This window comes from Triticum urartu, chromosome 2A, assembly GCF_056163025.1.
Source record: "Triticum urartu cultivar PI428250 chromosome 2A, HENAU_Tu73, whole genome shotgun sequence".
NCBI classification, from domain to species: domain Eukaryota; kingdom Viridiplantae; phylum Streptophyta; class Magnoliopsida; order Poales; family Poaceae; genus Triticum; species Triticum urartu.
Genome location: NC_141874.1, coordinates 188422193 through 188436859, shown reverse-complemented (window position 1 = coordinate 188436859; position 14667 = coordinate 188422193).

Here is a 14667-nt window from a genome sequence, read left to right as displayed (position 1 = left end):
CAAAAAGGTGCAAAACGTTTGCGATGGCAGATGCATCAAACACGGTTCAGAATTTAGTTGCATGTGCGATGCAGGGCATACGGTTCAGCTCAATTAACTGTTTGGGATGAGGAGGCACAAATGAAACGGGCAGCCAGATGAAGGCGTGTGCGATATACAGCATACGTTTCACTGCGATGAACTGTGTGTGATTAGGAAACACAATGGAAATGGTTCAACTAAACAAGATGTGTGTGATACGTGGCAAACAGGTCCGTAATCTGAAATGTGTGCGAAGACCAATAATAACACAGACGATTGCTGCTAATAAGCCATGTGAATTGCTTTGTTTACAGTAGAATAACATGTATATATATATATATATAACTGAAATAAACATCCAATTACATAAGTGACTATACAGATCATTCGCACACACCTCAATAAACAATTGCATGCATTCTAAAGTAGGAGAAACGATCGTCTAGTCATCTACTTCTTGTGACGCTCCCGCCACTGCTATGTGGCTCGATCCCTCGTCTGGGTCAGGAAGACAACAGTTCCTCATGTCAACGATCCTCCTGTACATCTCGTAGCTTGTGTACATGTCCATGGCCGCGTACTTGACATGTTGTTCATCCAGTCTCTTATGCCACACACTTTGACAGGCGTTCTTGTCCTTATTGCTCTCTTGCTTCATCTTCGCGTAGTAGGGGTCGATGATGGCCGAGGCGAGGTCAACCAGGGAGTTCATTTTGCTTTTGTCACTACCCCAGACCTTGTACTGGTGCTGGATGTTGACAAGATTCAGGCATTTCAAGTCCGAAACCTTGAGCGCTTTTAGATTGTTGGTGGTGTCCACCGTAGCGAAACTGTAGTCGGAGCTGTTGATAAACCTAGAGAAACGCTCGCAAGGCCTTGTGGCAAGGTGGAAGTGGTAGACGAGGACGTCATGTCGCATGCACAACTGGGCGACGACAACATTCTGATCGTGCCCGGCACGACCGATGGTTTACTCGAGGTCGAAGCCGACCACTCGGTACTTGTCCTCGGCAAGGAACTGCTCCATAGTTTGGATGGAGCTCTCCATCGAGACCGGATCGTTTGTGTACACCACCGAGAGGGCCTTCCCCCTCACATGGGTGTCCACTACATGATGCATGGTGAACTGCCCGCCGTTGTCGTCGTCGGCCGCTGGGAGAGCCATTGGAGCCACCGGGAGCGCCATTGGAACCGATGGATGTCCTCTTTGTATGTGTCCTCATGGGTGTGCTTATTGTGTCGTGTGAGACGAAAGATGAAGGTAAATGGCCGCAGGAATAAAAGGGGGCCGGGCGGCGTGGATTCTTGGCGCGTCCGCATGGCAGTTTTTGCAGCGGGTAACTGCATCGTCGCGCCGCGCCCGGTGCAACCGCTTGCACACGAACGTGCGTGATCGTGCGCCGTCCCAAAACACTGGAAACGCGTGTGGAGGGACGAGGGCAGAGCACTCAGAGGGACACGAGAGCAGAGCGCGCGCGGCGGGACGCGAGCGGAGCGCGCCGCGGCCGCCTGAACCGCAAGCAACCACACGCATAAAGCAGTTGAACACGCAGGAAATGGTCGCCTACAAGCCTGCCGACAGTTGCGTTGCTGCGTAGAGAGCGGCCGTCTGGTACCACCTCCGTCTAGTCTATAGTCTCCTTCATATTCCGTGCCATACTTTGCCCTCAAATTTAACCAATAAAATATTAATGCATGTTTTAAAAATTATATAATTAGAAACTATGTTCAAATACAAATCCAACTATATAATCTTTGGCTACATGCATTCGTATTTTATTAGTTAAATCATACTTATAAATCAGGACGGTGGTATAGTAGGTAATTAAATCGCAAATGTTTTCTTATTAACCGTATGTGTACGTGGCCTTTCGTCCTCCTCTCTCACGTCTTGTCACCAGCTGCCGCAGACGGCTTACAGCGCAAGCTTGCGCAGCGCGCGGGGGCGTTCTTTTTGCCAAACGGTGGCGCCAATGAATCGTCGGTGAGCCCGTTCCCTTGCAACCTCGCAGATTCCCGCGCAAGCTTCCCTCCCGACTCGGTGAAATCCCCCAAAATCCCAATGCTTACCGGCCTGCTATAAAAACCCTCACGGCCGGTGAGTCCCGCGTCGCATTTTCCCCTCCATCCCTGTAGCTTATCTCGTCTGCTTCTCCCACATTCTCCAATGGCACCGGTTCGTCGTCGTCGCTCAGCCACTCCGCCGTCATCAGAGGACAGCTCCAGCTGGGAGGCTACACCGCGGCTGCGGTGCAGTCCCCGGCATAGTGCAGTGCGCGTGGCGACCCTGTTGGGTGTGCGCAGAATAGCCACCACACGCTCCGTCGCTGGTGCCTGTCGGCAGTTGTTGCCATCAGCAGTTGCCGCCACACCACCGTTGAAAGCCAGGACCATCGCCCGCTCCGCCGCCGCGGCCCGAAGGCGGGAGATGGTCGTCATGGCCGCCACCCCACTGCCGGCCACTGTGGCCATCACTTGCTCCGCCACCGCGACCCGAAGGAGGGAGGTGGTGGTCGTGGCCGCCACCCCGTCGTCGGCCGCCGTGGCCGCCAGCCCATCGTCGACCGCCGGGGTCATCACCCGCTCCGCCACCGCCGCCCGAAGGCGGGAGGCGGAGGTGGATGCCCGCACGTGCGACAGCGACGTTGCGCGCTACACCGAGTTCCTGCGGGAAGAGGAGGAGCGCCTCGTCGAGCATGCAAAGAGCCTTACCGCCTCAGTGGTCGCGACACACGCCGCCTCAGAGGTGAGGAATCAGGAGATCTACAAGGAGAACCACCGCTTCGAGAGGGGTCGTCTGGAGCGGCAGAGGGCGTTCGAGGTGAGCGTCGCTGAAGCTGCATTAGCGGCAGGCACCACATTGCGGTTGCCCAGCTCATCGGTAGGCTCCTCCTCCTCCACCTCTTACTAAGCGCACTCGGCAGAGGAGAGGCAGCCGGAAGTAGTACAAAGCCCCTCCGTAGTAGTAGTATTTAGGGGCTATTTTGTTCAGATCATCTGACTATAGATGTGGTGGAATTGTACAACGTACTTAAAATTAGCTAGTATATATAGTTGAACTGGCTATTTCAGTACGTGGTTGGCAACAATTGGGGAAAAGTTTGGTCGTTTCAGTTGTCGAGTCGAACCATTTGTATAAATTAAGAACGACGACTTAATGTATGAATGAAATCTATCCTTAATTACTGAATTTTAGTTGCAAAAATTAGATGCTGCTAGTGATTTTTAGCTTCATATTTTGACAAATCACAGTGTTACAAGGATTGACAAATCTTACCAAATTGTTTGTACGTGGTTGCACACGGGTCATCCAAAACAACCGTTTGCGTTCAAGGGATGCACAAATCCTGCGCTGCTCTAACTTTGCATACGTGTGTTTATCTAAAACGTTTGCGATCAAGAGCTGCAGAAATCCTGCTCGGCACATTTTCTCTTGGCTTCCTGGGAAGTTGTCGGTTTGCATACGGGTGTTCTAACTAAAACGTTTGCGATGAGTGTTTTATATTTAAAAAGTGAATTAAACTGCGGCTTAGGCGCCATTAATGGAGAGGATGCGAGCAAGGCGGACGGCCGTGGAAGTCAAAGGGCTCGCTTCCGAGTGAGCCTGTGTAGCGTACATCTCACACGCTTCCCGATGAGCATGCGCACTCGAGGACAGTTTACACGCCTCTCGGTCAGCCTGCGCACCGGACGACGCTCGCACGCCTCCCGTTCAGTCAAGGTCAAGTAGCTGTCCGCACGACACCTCCTACAACCATTAAAACCAAGGCACGTGGCGTCATGTGAATGGTTAACAGAATTTTGGACTTACTAGAATTTAAAAATCAGGCATCTCAATGTTTTGCCGGCAATCAACGGTGCCCTAGTGTTTGAAATTCATTCTCATTTCTTACATGGGACCTAAGCATGCACCCAAGGACAAATATTTGATTTTTCAACCAATTTATATGCACTGGAGTATGTGCATGTAGTTCAAATTTGAATTATGCACATAAATGCATTGAAAACTCAGTTGATGCATAAAAATGTCCAAACGAACCCCGAAAAATCACAAAATTCACACGACACTCCTGTTGTTCTATGTTGACACGAGAAAAAAATTGAAAGCAATAAGAGGCAATGGATATCATTTCGTCCCCAAAGGTGGGACATTCCCTACCGAAAACCATCATGCTTGTTGTGAGAAGCTCTGGTTTGTGAGAAGCATATACCCAAATCTACCCCAAATGGGACAAAATTTGTACCACGCCATGTTGATGCCGCTCCATGATAGCATGCCAAGTTTCATGAATTTCAGATGAGTTTTGGATTTACTAGAATTTAAAAACCAGACATCTCAATGTTTTGCCGGCAATCAACGGTGCCCTGGTGTTTGAAATTCATTCCCATTTCTTGCATGGGACCTAAACATGCACCCAAGGACACATATTTGTTTATAAGCACTAGAGCATGTGCATGTAGTTCAAATTTGAATTATGCAGATAAATGCATTGAAAACTCAATTAATGCATAAAAATGTCCAAACGAACCCCGAAAAAGCACAAAAAGTCACACAACACTCATGTTGTTCTATGTTGACACGGGAAAAAAAATTGAAAGCAATAAGAGGCAATGGATATCGTTTTGTCCCCAAAGGTGGGACATTCCCTACCGAAAACCATCATGCTTGTTGTGAGAAGCTCCGGTTTGTGAGAAGCATATACCCAAACCTGCCCCAAATGGGACAAAATTTGTACCATAGCATGTTGATGCCGCTCCATGATAGCATGCCAAGTTTCATGAATTTCAGACGAGTTTTCGATTTACTAGAATTTAAAAACCAGGCATCTCAATGCTTTGCCGGCAATCAATGGTGCCCTGGTGTTTGAAATTCATTCCCATGTCTTGCATGGGACCTAAGCATGCACCCAAGGACATAGATTTGATTTTTCAACCAATTTATATGCACTGGAGCATGTGCATGTAGTTCAAATTTGAATTATGCACATAAATGCATTGAAAACTCAGTTAATGCATAAAAATGTCCAAACGAACCCCAAAAAATCACAAAAATTCACACAACACTCCTGATGTTCTATGTTGACGCGAGAAAAAAATTTGAAAGCAATAAGAGGCAATGGATATTGTTTCATCCCCAAAGGTGGGACGTTCCCTACCGAAAACCATCATGCTTGTTGTGAGAAGCTCCGGTTTGTGAGAAGCATATACCCAAACCTGCCCCAAATGGGACAAAATTTGTACCATGGCATGTTGATGCCGCTCCATGATAGCATGCCAAGTTTCATGAATTTCATACGAGTTTTTGATTTACTAGAATTTAAAAACCAGCATCTCAATGTTTTGCCGGCAATCAACAGTGCCCTGGTGTTTGAAATTCATTCCCATTTCTTGCATGGGACCTAAGCATGTACCCAAGGGCACATATTTGATTTTTCAACCAATTTATATGCACTGGAGCATGTGCATGTAGCTCAAATTTGAATTGTTCACCTGAAATGGCTAGAAAACCAATTTAATGTATAAAATGTTCAAACGAACCCTGAATAATTCCAATTCTTTTACGACACACATATAGTTGCATGTTCACTCTAGATAAAAGGTCTAGCAATTCAAACACCATCCATTGCCGATGTGACCCCATTATGTAATTCAAATCAAGATGAAAAATCAAGTAGATCGCACACAGTTTATTATCAGCAACCGTGTGAGATGTAGTACAAAATATCTTGGAGCACCGCCGGTGTATAGTACGCCTATGGCTTACGCGAGAAGGTGCGTCGGCTACAGTCCACAGTCGGCGTCTCAAGCACACTAGCTCGCTCCCCAAATATCATTTCATTGTTCAATCATCGCCGGTGAAAGATGGGCACGTGGACCCGCGTCGTGAGGGCAACTTCAGTGGCCCACTCCGGCGAGAGCATGGCCGCAGCCGCCATGCGCGTGCTAACAAGGTGCATGAGCGCGACCGCAATTTGCGACTGGGCGGCAAAGGCAGCCCAAACGACCGCTGTTGCTTCTCAGGTGGCGGCAACAACATCTGCCTCGGGGATAGCAACTGGCGAGAGCGGCACAGCAGCTGTCCATTCCGTAGCGGTGGCCTTAGCCCTGATGGAGGCCGCCCACGACCATGTCAAGGCCGCCCACGCCCAGCTCCTGGCGGTCACCGCACAAATCGAACGAAGCTTCTCCGACAATGGTCGGCAACCCACGGCCGAAGAGCTGGCAATCGCCGAAGCGTTCGAGCAGCCGTCCGTTCCTCCGCCGCATACCTTGCGACGACGGAGCCCGTCCAAGCCCAGATTGCCTTCGTCCACGCCCAGCTCGTGGCGGCCTTTTCCAAAGAGATGTCAGACGCAGATGGCGAGATGTTTGCCGAGTATGGTGCGATGGATGTGATGGAGCCCCTTCCCTAGGAGATCGTCGGGCGTGAGCTGGACATGGAGGCAGCGGTGGAGATCGACGAGCACCAGCCGTAGTAGTACTCTTTGTTTTGTTTAATTAAGAGCGCCGGTCTTTAATTTGTTAGAGTAATGTTTAGGTCAGCTAGCTCTGTTTAATTGCTGAACTTGCTCGATTAAGAAGTGTGGGTGTTCTATAGTCTCCTTTGTGTACCCAAATTATGCAATGACGTGGATGATCACTGTAACCATGGAAATTCGAACCAAAACTTTTGACGTTCAAACTCATCACACACGGGTTAAGCTATCTGAATCGTTTGTGATGTCCACCTATCGTACACAGTTCTGAATAAGGGACCGTGTCTGATGACACTTTGCGCGCCAGTTTTTTGGCTGAAGCAATTCCAAATTTTAGGCTTCCGTGGAAATATCTACCTCCCCGCCCCCTCCCCCTTACCAAAAGCCACATTTCCCCTCTTTCCGCCTTCCTTTCCAAGTTGAAACCTTCACTCCTTGCTTGCAGTGCCGCCGCCTCCTCGCCGGCGACCTCCTTCACGCTGCTCGGCCTCCTCTATCCAGGAAGGTAATCCACACCCGACCCCCATACTCCTCCTTCTTCCACATCCCACCTGCCCCGACCACCAGCGCGAGCGCGACTGTAACGCCCACGATGCGGCTATATCTCCCACGTGTTGAAGCACGACTTAAAGGCATACCCGCATGGTGGTTTTGTCGCAAGAGGGGTAATCTTCACAAAATCTCATGTACTGAATAAGAAAGGGATAAAGAGTTGGCTTACAATCGCCACTTCACACAAATAACAAGTGGTAGGTAGCGCGACATAGCGATGGAGCGAACAACTAGCAAGCAAAGATAGAAATGATATCGAGGGTATGGTCATCTTGCCTGCAATGTTCTTAAAGTTGTCGAAAGCTTGATCCTCGTTAGCGTACTCAACAGGTTCCTTGTTCACGTACTCATCTCCCAGCTCTACCCAAAGCAAGAACAGAAGCAATGGAACAACAATCAATCACGGTGCAATGCACAAGCAACAGGATGCAATACATGGCATGATATGCAAGATATGATATGCAATGCATATGGGTGCTCCGGAAGGGAAAGAATGATCAAGGCATCAACTTGTCATAACAAGTATGCCGCTGGAAAGATGAGATGATTTCGGTCGAAATCGATATAAGGATCACCGGAAACGGATGCAGGGTTTGCAAATGACAAGCAAAACAAGGATGATGCAAATCTGCGATTAACATCATGATAGCACTTAGAATGCAACAAGAAGCTATGCTACAACACTTAAACATAGCAACAAAGCATATGGCAGTGATGTACAAGAGATGCTTGACAAAACATGAACACTGAGCTATGGCTAAATCACACTAGAACAGGTTCAAACAAGCATGGCAAAAGTGCAAAAGTTATCAGCTTCACAGACTTGGTGAAAATACTAACATGGCATAAAACAACATCAGGAAGCAATGTTTATAGCAAGCAAACAACATGCTACAGGAAATTAACATAGCAAAGGCATGGCATCCTTCTACTAAACGCACTTACCAAAACTAATGAACATGAGCCAAAATGGCACATAAGATATGATGGCACCCATGTAAACATAGCAAGTTTTATCAATAGATTCAGACTTTGTGAAATTTCAGGGCATGACAAACATATCATGATAGCAACTTTGCAAGCTTGTGGCACTCATCAAAGTGCACTAAATTACATGGAATAAATTCTAGCATGGAGTAGGCATGAACATGAAGCTATACATGTGCCAAACAACCTCATAGCATATTTGAATTAAATCACACAAAAATGACAAAACAACATCATGATGTAAAATGACATGTGTGCAAACTTGCTCAAATGCAGAAATGGATGCCACCACTGGACTGGTGGGATTTTTCTACCCCAAAAACATATATAATATGTGGGGGTTGCTGTAGAAAAATCACCACAAAAGCTTTAAGTAATATACTGCCCTAATTGGAAATGGACAGAAAAGGCAAGTTTCCTCAACAGGAAATGTTCAGTTATGGAATTGCCTGAAATGGAATAAGGTATCTTTCCCGAAATGGAAAGCGCTGGAATAAAGAAAAATAAAAGAAATAAGAGGAGGGGTGAGGATGACATGTGGGGTCTTCCTGTTAGTGACTCCAATAGCCCAAAAAGTGGGGGGTTTAATCTGCGCACGCGGGGGATCGAACCCTAGGAGCCTGACTTGTGAACAGGTATGCGCCTGGCTTCTGTTGACCCAACCGAAGAAAGTCGAGCTTTTGCTCACGGCTGTACGGGGAACTCGTTGGCGACGCAGCGAGCAAGTACGGCGAGGTCAGCAGAAGCTGAGGTTCGGCAGGCGTGCGGGATTACTATGAGAGTGCGGGAGCGAGTGGCCGCTGCTCGTGGTGTTGCGCGTGTGCATGTGCTCGGAAACGAGCAGAACAAAGGTGTCCGACGCAGCGAGTGGCAGCGGAGCTCGTCGGCTGCGAGAGGCTTGAGAGGTGCGCACGAGACGCAGGCGTGCGGCGCCAGCTAGCTGCGGGATCGCGACAATGGGGATCCAGAGCGGCGACACACGGGAATGCTACGGCAGACATACGCACAACATAAAATTCAGGCTTCGCCAGAGCACGGAGAGCGCGTCAAAGACATGGATTGGTCGAGTCCTACGGGTGCCTACACGCCATGGAATGGATGAGAGAGGGAGGTGCGTTACCTAGCTCACCCTAGTACACGATGCTGTCGACGGAGACACACTGACGGCAACGAGAGGGAGCTCTGAATTTGGTGGGGCTGCTGTCCATGAAGCAGAGGAAGAAGATGTCGTCGTGGTCGTCGATCTAGGGGACATGTGGACGCGGGCATGGAGGCAGGGGACGGAGAGGGACTTGGCGCTCCTATCCACGGTGGCCGAGGGGGCCGGAGGCGCGGTGAGGAGCTACTCCAAGCTCGAGCTCAAGCTCGGCCGGAACATGGTGGGTAGGGCGACGGCGTGGCGTGGGCTAGCCTTACCTGGCGGCGGAGAGGGCCTGGATGGACAGAGGAGAGACCGGGGTAGGGTTTGGACATGCTTTATAGGGACTAGGGGCGTCAGACGACCGTCAAATCGACCGGGGCGTCGACATGGACATGCTGGATGCACTCCGTACAGGAGGTTGACGACGCCTCTGTACGCGCGGGCTGGATGGACTGCTAGTGCGCAGCTGGGCCGCTGGTTGATGGGCTGCTACATTGGGCTGCTCCTCTCTCTCTCTCTTCCTCTAGCTCTTTTCTATTTCTTCAAACAGAAATAAAAGAGAGAAAAGCACAGAAGGATTGGAGGAGTTTGTGAGAGATATGAAAATATCCCCAGGACCCTAGATTTAAGAAGAATTTGAATAAATTGAGTTGGACATTTTTAGAGGTAGAAAAATAAAACAAGTTTGAATAAAATTCAAACTTGAGGCATTTTTGAACCTAACCAAAACAACTCCAATTGAGATGAAATTTGACAGAGAGGCTAGGTACATGGTGCCAGGTTTATTGGGGGAAATTGAGCATTAATGGAGTAATGTTATATGGGACTTGCAAAAATGGAAGAAAGGATATGAGGAGAAGTGATGGTTGATGTCTACTACACAACTTTCTTCTTGTAGACGTTGTTGGGCCTCCAAGTGCAGAGGTTTGTAGGACAGTAGCAAATTTCCCTCAAGTGGATGACCTAAGGTTTATCAATCCGTAGGAGGCGTAGGATGAAGATGGTCTCTCTCAAGCAACCCTGCAACCAAATAACAAAGAGTCTCTTGTGTCCCCAACACACCCAATACAATGGTAAATCGTATAGGTGCACTAGTTCGGCGAAGAGATGGTGATACAAGTGCAATATGGATAGTAGATAATAGTTTTTGTAATCTGAAAATATAAAAACAGCAAGGTAACTAATGATAAAAGTGAGCATAAACGGTATTGCAATGCGTTGAAACAAGGCCTAGGGTTCATACTTTCGCTAGTGCAAGTTCCCTCAACAATACTAACATAATTGGATCACATAACTATCCCTCAACATGCAACCAAGAGTCACTCCAAAGTCACTAATAGCGGAGAACGAACGAAGAGATTATGGTAGGCTACGAAACCACCTCAAAGTTATTCTTTCCAATCAATCCGTTGGGCTATTCCTATAAGTGTCACCAACAGCCCTAGAGTTCGTACTAGAATAACACCTTAAGACACAAATCAACCAAAACCCTAATGTCACCTAGATACTCCAATGTCACCTCAAGTATCCGTGGGTATGATTATACGATATGCCTCACACAATCTCAGATTCATCTATTCAACCAACACAAAGGACCTCAAAGAGTGCCCCAAAGTTTCTACCGGAGAATCACGACGAAAACATGTGCCAACCCCTATGCATAGGTTCATGGGCGGAACCCGCAAGTTGATCACCAAAACATACATCAAGTGAATCACGTGATATCCCATTGTCACCACAGATATCCACGAAAGACATACATCAAGTGTTCTCAAATCTTTAAAGACTCAATCCGATAATATAACTTCAAAGGGGAAACTCAATTCATTACAAGAGAGTAGAGGGGGGAAGAAACATCATAGGATCCAAATATAATAGCAAAGCTCGTGATACATCAAGGTCGTATCATCTCTACTGGTACATACCCTCAGCCCCGAGGGAGAACTACTCCCTCCTCATCATGGAGAGCACCGGGATGATGAAGATGGACACCGGAGAGGGATTGCCCCCTCCGGCAGGGTGCCGGACGGGTCTAGATTGGCTTTTGGTGGCTATGGAGGCTTCTGGCGGCGGAACTCCCGATCTATTGTGCTCTCCAATGTTTTTAGGGTATATGGAGATATATAGGCGGAAGAAGTACGTCAAGGCGGACACGAGGGACTCACGAGGGTGGAGGGCGCGCCCAGGGGGGTGGGCGCACCCCCTGCCTCGACCTCCTCGCAGATCCCCCGACGTGCACTCCAAGTCTTCTGGGCTTCTTTCCTTCCAAAAATGAGTTCCGTGAAGTTTCAGGTCAATTGGACTCCGTTTGATTTTCCTTTTCTTCGAAACCCTAAAACAGGGTAAAAACAGAAACTCACACTGGGCTCTGGGTTAATAGGTTAGTCCCAAAAATGATATAAAAGTGTATAATAAAGCCCATAAACATTCAAAAAAGTAGATAATATAGCATGGAGCAATCAAAAATTATAGATACGTTGGAGACGTATCAGCATCCCCAAGCTTAATTCCTGCTCGTCCTCAAGTGGGTAAATGATAAAAACAGAATTTTTGATGCGGAGTGCTACTTGGCATAATTTCAATGTGATTCTTCTTAATTGTGGTATGAATATTCAGATCCATAAGATTCAAGACAAAAGTTCATATTGATATAAAAATAATAATACTTCAAGCATACTAACTAAGCAATTATGTCTCTTCAAAATAATATGGCCAAAGAAAGTTATCCCGATGACAAGCCAAGCAATTGTTTCATACTTTTGATGTTCTCAAACTTTTTCAATCTTCACGCAATACATGAGCGTGAGCCATGGACATAGCACTATAGGTGGAATAGAATGGTGGTTGTGGAGAAGACAAAAATGAGAAGATAGTCTCACATCAACTAGGCGTATCAACGGGCTATGGAGATGCCCATCAATAGATATCAATGTGAGTGAGTAGGGATTGCCATGCAACGGATGCACTAGAGCTATAAATGAATGAAAGCTCAACAAAAGAAACTAGTGGGTGTGCATCCAACTCGCTTGGTCACGAAGACCTAGGGCATTTTGAGGAAGCCCATCATTGGAATATACAAGCCAAGTTCTATAATTCCCACTAGTATATGAAAGTGACAACATAGGAGACTCTCTATCATGAAGATCATGGTGCTACTTTGAAGCACAAGTGTGGTAAAAGGATAGTAACATTGTCCCTTCTCTCTTTTTCTCTCATTTTTTATTTTTTTTATTTGGGCCTTCTCTTTTTTATGGCCTCTTTTCTTTCTCTCTTTTTTTGGGCTTCTTTGGCCTCTTTTATTTATTTTTCGTCCGGAGTCTCATCCCGACTTGTGGGGGAATCATAGTCTCCATCATCCTTTCCTCACTGGGACAATGCTCTAATAATGATGATCATCACACTTTTATTTCTCTTACAACTCAACAATTACAACTCGATACTTAGAACAAAATATGACTCTATATGAATGCCTCCGGCAGTGTACCGGGATGTGCAATGATGCATGAGTGACATGTATGAAAGAATTATGAACGGTGGCCTTACCACAAATACGATGTCAACTACATGATCATGCAAAGCAATATGACAATGATGAAGCGTGTCATAATAATGGAATGGTGGAAAGTTGCATGTCAATATATCTCGGAATGGCTATGGAAATGCCATAATAGGTAGGTATGGTGGCTGTTTTGAGGAAGGCGTATGGTGGGTTTATGGTACCGACGAAAGTTGCGCGGTACTAGAGAGGCTAGCAATGGTGGAAGGGGGAGAGTGCGTATAATCCATGGACTCAACATTAGTCATAAAGAACTCACATACTTATTGCAAAAATCTATTAGTTATCGAAACAAAGTACTACGCGCATGCTCCTAGGGGGATAGATTGGTAGGAAAATACCATCGCTTGTCCCCGACCGCCACTCATAAGGAGGACAATCAATAAATAAATCATGCTCCGACTTCATCACATAACGGTTCACCATACGTGCATGCTACGGGAATCACAAACTTCAACACAAGTATTTCTCAAATTCACAACTACTCAACTAGCATGACTCTAATATTACCATCCTCATATCTCAAAACAATCATCAAGTATCAAACTTCTCTTAGTATTCAACACACTCATAAGAGAATTTTAATATTCTTGAATACCTAGCATATTAGGATTTTAAGCAAATTACCATGCTATTAAGACTCTCAAAATAATCTAAGTAAAGCATGAGAGTTCATCTATTTCTTCAAAATAAAACTACCACCATGCTCTAAAAGATATAAGTGAAGCACTAAAGCAAATGACAAACTACTCCGAAAGATATAAGTGAAGATCAATGAGTAGTCGAATAATTATGCAACTATGTGAAGACTCTCTAACATTTAATAATTTCAGATCTTGGTACTATATTCAAACAGCAAGCAAACCAAAATAAAATGACATTCTAATAATGGCAAACATCATGTGAAGAAGCAAAAACTTAGGATCAACCGAAACTAACCGATAGTTGTTGAAGAAGAAAGGTGGGATGCCAGCCGGGGCATCCCTAAGCTTAGAAGCTTGAGACTTCTTGAAATATTATCTTGGGGTGCCTTGGGCATCCCCAAGCTTGAGCTCTTGTGTCTCCTTAATTCCTCTCATATCACGGTCTCCCTAAATCTCAAAAGCTTCATCCACACAAAACTCAACAAGAACTCGTGAGATAAGTTAGTATAAACCATTGCAAAAACCTTATCATACTCTACTGTAGAAAATCACTAAAATTATTATTCAACATTGCATACTAAATGCCTATGCATATTTAATAGTCCTATCCTCAAATAGAATCATTAAAGAAGCAAACATATGCAAACAATGCAAACATAGCAGCAATCTGCCTAAATAGGATAGTCTGTAAAGAATGCTGCAACATCCATACTTCCCTAGCTCAAAAAATTATGAAATAAAATTCCCACTGTAGTAATTTATCAGATCTTAATATGCAAAAGGTTTCAACATTTTATCACATTCTTACTTTTCTAGGGAATTATTGCAACAGCGGTAAACTTTCTGTTTTCAAACAGCAACATGTATACTTGTAACATAGGCATAGTAAAGGCTATCAATGCCACTTTTATTGAAATAAAAGATGCAAAAGATTGTTCTAAATAACATCAAGCAAATGCAAACAAAATAAATTGATGCTCCAATCAAAACACATATCATGTGGTGAATAAAAATATAGCTCCAAGTAAAGTTACCGATGGAAGTGGACGAAAGAGGGGATGCCTTCCGGGGCATCCCCAAGCTTAGGCTCTTGGCTATCCTTGAATATTACCTTGGGGTGCCTTGGGAATCCCCAATCTTAGGCTCTTTCCACTCCTTATTCCATAGTCCGTCGAATCCTTACCCAAAACTTGAAAACTTCACAACACAAAACTTAACAGAAAACTTGTAAGCTCCGTTAGCGAAAGAAAACAAAACACCACTTCAAGGTACTGTAATGAACTCATTATT